The sequence below is a fragment of the Callorhinus ursinus genome, unplaced genomic scaffold, assembly GCF_003265705.2.
Source record: "Callorhinus ursinus isolate GAN/ISIS: 27379988/994484 unplaced genomic scaffold, GSC_fseal_2.0 scaffold8, whole genome shotgun sequence".
Taxonomy (NCBI): Eukaryota; Metazoa; Chordata; class Mammalia; order Carnivora; family Otariidae; genus Callorhinus; species Callorhinus ursinus.
The window spans coordinates 26,681,016-26,688,499 of NW_027397070.1; positions in this window are offsets into that span (position 1 = coordinate 26,681,016).

Genomic DNA, 7,484 nt, shown 5'->3' on the forward strand with positions numbered 1-7,484 from the left:
CACACACACACACACACACACACACACACACACACACATCACCTTCTAAGCTAAATACTAGAGAAATAGGCAAGTTTTCTGTATTTGGCAACATGCTTGGGAAACCAAAAAGTTCACTACTGCTTTATATATAATGAATTAAAATCTCTGCACGAATGCTTTGAATGTTAAATATTGGCACCATGGCCACACACACTGTAATGTGGAGGCAGTGGTTCTCAAGCTGGGCGGCACATAAGAATGACCTGCAGAATTTAAAACAGCAAAGCCTGGGGTCCAGACCAGAGCTGCTGATTTATTCGGTCCTGGTGGTCACGGTACTACGAAAAGTTTGGCCAGTGATGCCAGTGTGCATCAGGGGGTAGACTCGTTCTACAGGGGAGCCCAAGCAGTGTAGACCAACCAGGCAACCTGCTCCTGAGCTGGCTTGATCCACACTTGGGCTGAGTTGCATTGCCAGAGTGTCCCAGTTTATTGCATTTTGTGAGAATGACATTTTCTTTTTACCAATACAGAGGTCAGAGCGTGGACCTATGCTCAAGTCCAATGAACTCACCATTTCGGGAAGTCTGAATACACCCACATTCTGGAGAGCTGGGTGATACATACATATAATTGTTTTGCCAAGTATGAGAGGGGAGGTTATGGGAGTTCAGTAAAATACTCAAACATCTCCTCCCTGTCACTTTTATTTGCTTCGTCATTTCTCTGATGCTTTATATAAGTTGATCGCTACAGAGAATAATGAATAAAAGTAAGCTAACTTCCACTTAGCCCTTTGATTCTTAAGATATTTATTTGAGTTAATGGAGGAGCCTGACCTCTGAAAAGTCCTGCTCAGATGCCATGAGACATTGTGGGTGATGGAGTTATATACTCTCGAGATTAATCGAAGGTCTACAAACAGGGCACAGCTATGATTTAACCAACTCATTACTTAAGATGGGTGTTTACCCATCTGGTGTCAACGGTAGTCAGTTAAGGTCTCCTTATGTTATTACTGTCATTATGGCAAGAGATGGATTTCATAAACACAGTTCCCAACTTAGAAAGGAATTATGTTCCAAGTTTGCTTTTAAATTCGTTGCTTGGTATTTACAACACAACCTCCCCAGCTTCCCTAACTAGCCCACAAATGCCTATTTATCCCAGAGATACTATTGGAGACGATTTTTTTCTACGAATTAGTAACCCTCAACAAAGAGGCCCAGAGTATAAATAAGGTAGACAGAGTGACCCCACAACCAGATAGAGAAGACCAGTAATTCAATCTTCAGGTTTTACTTCTCAGAGTATATCCATGCCCAAGTGTAGATAGAAAAAAGCAGTTTGCCTGAGTGGCTCAGTCAGTTAAGCGGCCAACTCGATTTCAGCTCAGGTCTTGATCTCAGGGTCGTAGGTTCAAGCCCCAAGTTGGGCTCCACTCTGGGTGTGGAGCCTATTTAAAAAAAAAAAAAAGTAGAAAAAAGCTTCAGGCAAGCCATGTCAAAATAAAGCCGCTCTCAGTCAGTTTCGACCTTGGGGTTCCATGAGGGATGCTTCTAGGGTTTTCCCAATCACACGCCCAGGCCCCAGTCCGGAGCTGCCCAGCCCTGCTCTGCCATCATGAAAGAGTCAGCAAGAACGAAGCCAGCCCCAAAGGTCAAGTCACAGGCCCTCTTCTGATCCACAGGTGGGAGGGAGAGGATGGGTCTAGGAGCTACTTGCAGAAGCAGAAGCCCCAGGGGCTTATTTAGACTCTATCCCTGTGTTGTTACAGAGTATAAATAAGATGCGAAGAAAAAAGTGAAGGAGGCTCTACAGGGGCCTTTAAATGCAACAGCTAAGTGAATGTGGAAGACCACAAAAGCCGCTGGAGAAATTAAAAGGCGGCCTAAATTAATACCCCCATGTTCCTAAAAGGAAAGACTCAATAAGATCAATTTTTCCCCATCAATTTCAATCAAAATCCCAACAATGAAACATCTTAACCAGGATGGAGTAAGAGGACAAGTTTTACCCTCTCACCTTACTTCAACAATAGACAGTGCAGTAGAGTCAGCCGCCCACCCCCACCCCCCGCCCCAGCACCAAAGACAAATAAGGTGAGCCTTGCCATTGTCCCAGTTTACTGCCTGGAGAGTTTCCAGGCCATCAAGGGAGGAGGGACCCAGGCAGATCCCAGTGGTCTCCCAGAACTGAGGAAGCAGGGTGGGTAATTGGGGAGGCCAACGTAGCTAGAGTTCACAGGGCTGAGTACCCGACAAGAGAGCGCTGCCCCGAGCAGTGAGGAGAAGCGGGAGAGGGCGAGCGATGGAGAGCGCGCGCATGCGCTCTGGGGGTCTGCAGGAGTTTCTCCCCGTCCTGGGCTGAACGCTCAGTACACAGACTGCTCCATTCTTCGCCTGTCATCTGGGCCGCTTTCCAGCTGCGGACTGGACTAGTCACAACAGAGCCATAGGGCCTGCAGAGCCCAGTCTATTTATTCTTTGGCCCTTTATAGAAAAAAAAGCGCCAATTCTTCATTACTGTCCTTAATAACAGGAATTCTATGGTGTTTTTTTTTTTTGCCTCTGGAAAAAATGTTCTTACTGGGTCTGTATTTCAAAAAATGCTGGGCTATTCCTTGTAAATAAATGTCTTCGGTGAATTCTTCACTGAATTGATTATTGATATGAGTGGGTTTAAATGTACCAACATCCTGTTTGATTTTACTTGTCCTCTTTTCTGTTCCTTTTTTCCCTCTTTGTCTTCTTTGGGCTTAATGATTTTTATTTCATTTTCTCTCATGCTTCTTTGTTTTGTTTATTTATAGTGGTTGCTTTAAAGTTTATAGTATACATCTTTAAGCTCTCATAATCCACCTTCAAATAATATTACACCACTTTAAATATAGTATAAGAAACTTACAACAGAATACTTATATTTCCCTTTTCTGGTCTTTTTGCAGTTGCAGTACATTTGACTTTTTACATATGTTATAAACTTCAAAACACACTGTTTTTATTCTTGCTTTAAACAGTTATTTTTAAAAAGAGATTTAAAATATGAAAAAATGTGTTTTATATTTACCCACATATTTGCCACTTCTGGAACTCTTCCTTCTTTGTGCAAATACGTGTTTCATCTGGTATTTTCTTTTTGCCTGAAAGATTTCCATTGACATTTCTTATACAGATCTCCTGGTGTTGAATTGTTTCAGCCTTTGTAGGCCTACAAAAGTTTTTATTTCAGTTCTAATGCTGAAACCTCATTTTGGAAAGGAACGCAAATGTGTAATTTACATGTTGAAACCTAGGTGTATGGTTATCTGTTTAATTTCAAAGTTTAGTTTACTTTCACTCCTGCCACAGGAATATTCTGGTGTCCATAAATCTAAAAATAAAATTATTGCCAAGCTTTTAAAAAAAAGTTTTCATTTCATTTTTGTTTTTGAAAGAGGTCTTTGCTGGGTATAGTACTGAACAGCACTTCTCTTTCAATATGTAAAAGACTTGCTAAAATTAAGCTCTGTTAGGACCAGAGAACCTTTAGTCCTAGAAGAGAGAGAATGAATGTGTGTACCAAGTGGTTATCTTATCTTCCATAATAGGAAGCTGGCAGATAATATTCCAAATTGAAAAAGCACTATACAAATATTATGAGACTGTTACTTGAAAATATGAGGCAAATACTTTTCTTCTAGAACCATCTCAAGAACTGAAAGTGTTAGCATCTGGGGAGGGAAGAGGAAAGTGCTCTTTTTTTTTTTTTTTTTGTTAGAGGCTTTATAGATCTATTGCTTTAAAAATTTAAAAATTCTTTTTAAGAAAATAAAACTGATTTCAGTCACTAGCAAAGAACCCTGGGTCCCCAGAGACCATAAAGAGAAAAGGATCAGCACATGGAAGCAAGTGGGGTGGGGAGTCAGGCTTCCTTTTGAGGAGTGGGCTGTTAAGTTTGCCTCCAATGAACACAGTGTGGGCATAAGCCCAGGAGGTAGAAGGGAAGAGGGAGGCTGTTCCTTTGGGCTTGGACTCTTCCTGACAATGCCTGCAGGCTATTCTGGGAGGTGTTGGGCTATTAATGAAAAAGACTTCCCACGGCCACATGGGAGTTTGTAGTGAAAGCACCAGAAGGCGGGATGAATCTCCCTTTCTCCCTGCACATTGGGACATGTGGGGTTGATGCCCAGTGAAAGTGATCTGGCTCCCGTTTCCTTGGTGAGAACAGTCAGCAGATGGGTGTCTGGTAACTCAAAGCCTTTATTGAACGGCGCAAGTCAATTGCTCCACCTGGCATGGGGTTGGGGCTTACTCAGGTTTCAGCTGCCCGCCTTGGTGGGGGGCGGCTAAGACAAAAAAAGTCGGGCAGAAGACAGAACCTGAGGCAGGGCATGCAGAGGGAGTGGGTGGAGACACAGACGAGGCCAGCATCGGAGATGACTATAAGTAGGAGACTGTTGATCAGTCTATGCCCTCGGTTAAGTGTTCACAAACCTGAATGAGTCTCAGGAGCTCCCAAGAAGCTTTTTTTAAAACATAGATTTATTTCCAGGCCTCACAGCCCACCAGCGCATCAGAACCTGCAGGGGCGAGGCCCAGGATTCGGCTGTGCCCGCTCATTCCTCTACCGCCGCCCCCTGGAAGCCCTGCTCTGCGGGTTCCAGACCATTCCAGACCACTCCTGCCTGGGGCCCCAAGGCAGTCCTCTCCTACTTTAGCTTTCTCTTCTTCCTTCTTTAGTAGCAATTCAGATGCAGTAGGAACTTTCTGAAACCCAGGGGTAAAACTCTGCTTTTTGCCAGGGGGGTGGACAGCGTCTGGCAGTTACAAATTCGTGCTATAGGAGAAGCGGGGGTTTCCTGGGAAGGGTGGGAGCAAAGCTCTCCTATAGATTGTTGCCACTTCTGTACCATCGTTCATCTTCAGTGAGAAACTCAGAAAGGCCCCTGAGGGGTTCAAACACAAACCGTTCTTTCCCCTTTGACAGCCTCCAAGGTCTGAGAAGCGTGGGCAGGCCCGGCCATTGCGCTTCTGCTCAGCACCAATAGAGGGCGCCCAAAATGACAAGGCCGGAATGGGCTGGATTCAGTTATGGAAGATAGGAGCTCTGCTTTGGCAACCCAATTCGTCTTCTTACCCAGAACTGGCGAGATGGGATGGTATGAAGAGTATGCTACAGAGCAAAGGAAAGCTTCCTTCCCTCCAGAATGGGCAGGCTGTGATGGCTGGATTTTTTTTTTTTTTTTAATCTGTGCCACCAGACATCACATTTAGGTTCTTGGGACTTCCACAGATGATTCCCCCGTTGGATTTTGGTGTTTGTAGTCACAAAGGCCTCCCCAGCAGAGCCACACTAATCCAAAAGCTAAAATAAATCTTCTATGATGAAGGTTAATGGTAAACTTAGAAACTGAGCATCAGCAGAGACTTATCTTTAAGAATTGCACCAGGTTATCAATTTTAGGAGGGCAGAAACCATGTCATTCTTGCTCACACCTGCATCCTCACCAACTAGTGTCACGTGACTCAAAAAAGTTGTTTGAAAATGTTGAGTTAAGCAACAAGAGGAAGTTTGGTCGCCGTGGGCCAAGGTGCGGGATGGACTTGGTTGAAACTACAAGAAAATACTCTCTACCTGGAACGTTCCACCTCAGGTCCTTCTCTTCATTCCAACCTCAATTCCATGACCCCTCCTCAGAAAGTTCTTCCCTGAACACCCAACTGAAATTGGCCCCTCCATTGCATCTCTGCCCTATTACCCTATTTATTTCTTTAATAGTACCGGTCACAATCTCCAACTCTCTGATATACTAATTCAATTATTATGCTGTCATTTCCTGACTCCTATACCATAGTAGCAGCACTATGAGGGACACAACATTATGAATCTGGCTCACCCCTCCCAGCAGGCTCTTGGCACAGAAGGTACTCTGTGAATCTGAGTTGAGTGAATAAAGTAACAATCGATTAGGAGAAGAAGAAACCTTCCTCTATTCTAAAACACATTTTGTATTGATTCTGGAACTGGGCTGCATCTTACAACGGATGAGCATATTTGATGCCGTATTTCACTCCCACTTCTCCCTGAAAAGCTGTTAGTACATCAGGGTGCTCGTGTGGTAAATTTTGTCTTAGCACCAATGAAGGACAACAAACACTATCCTAAGCAGAGAGCTTAGCTGCCTCTAATCCAGAATGCTTTTTCAGAGCAGTGAGGAGGAGGGAGGGACGTCAAACAGGATGACATAAGGAAACCAGTGCCCAGAAATGATTAGAAGGAACACAGCGCATGAAGGACATCAGGAGGGGGTTGGGTCAGCCGCAGTGGTCTTCATCTGGCACCAGGGAGTATCATCCCCACCATGGTTATTCACGTGGCCAGAGACCACACATCTGATGCCTCATCCCATGGCCTGCTTAAGTCCTGGGCTAGACACAAAGCCAAATCCCTCCACGTACGGATTGCCCTGGTTTGAACTGCTTAAAGCGTTGTGTTGTCAAAGTGTGTTCCTGCACTACCTGCCTCAAAACCCTCAAAGAGTTCGCACACGATGCAGATTCTTGGGCCCAAACCCCCGACCCGGAGAGTCTGCCCCCAGAATCAGGCCCCAGAATAAGCGCCGCCTCCCCCACCCCTACGTGATTCTTAGGTGCGTGGTTCTCCAACTTAATGGAAATGAGGGAATGATTCCCTCGCGGGCCTAACTCAACTCGGGGCAGCTTCTGTGACAAATGGGAAAGGAATCCCACACGCAGTGCTGGACGCGCTTGGTTGGCTGAGTCTGGGTGCGCGGTCAAGCCGGCCGGCGGGCGGGCGGGCGGGAGGAAGGGAGGGAGAGCGGGGGCGGAGCTCAGCCTTGGGGTGTCCCTGCCTGTTCTCAGCCGCAGCCTGACCCCTGGCGGTCCCAGCGACTGGCTCGGCAGGAAGGACCCAGGGCTTGGGTGTTGTTGAGATTCCGGGAGAAGTTACCCTCCACCTCTTGGCGCTCTCGCCAAGACTGGGAGGCTTTGAGGAGGGGGTGATACGCAGTTAATGGATTTTCCGAATTCCTGTATTACCGCCGTTGCTTACTCATCTTGCCTCCCCCACCCCCAACGTCTGCAGGCAGCTTCTTAGCTGCATATCTTATCCGAAGGAGGAGGGACAGAGAGAGAGAGAGAGAGATGGACAGGAAGCTGGGTGTTTTTACAATCATTTTTTTAAAGGTTGGGAAGGGGACCAAGGTTTAAAAATCGCGACCAGGCACAGGTGTGCTCCGGCGCTGCCTTTCCCTGGTTAGCGTCCCGGCCGCCGGGCCCCTCCCCGCGCCGCGCCCCTCCCCGCGCCGCGCCCCTCCCCGCGCCGCGCCCCTCCCCGCGCCGCGCCCCTCCCCGCGCCGCGCCCGGGAGCCCACTGAGCGTGCAGCCAGCTGGCCCCGCGGCTGCTGCCCCCTCCCTCCGCTCTTTGGGGCTCCCGGCGGCTTACCCAGCCCTCGGGCCCTGCACCTGTTGAACTGGCAGAAGTTCGGTCCCTCCCGGGTT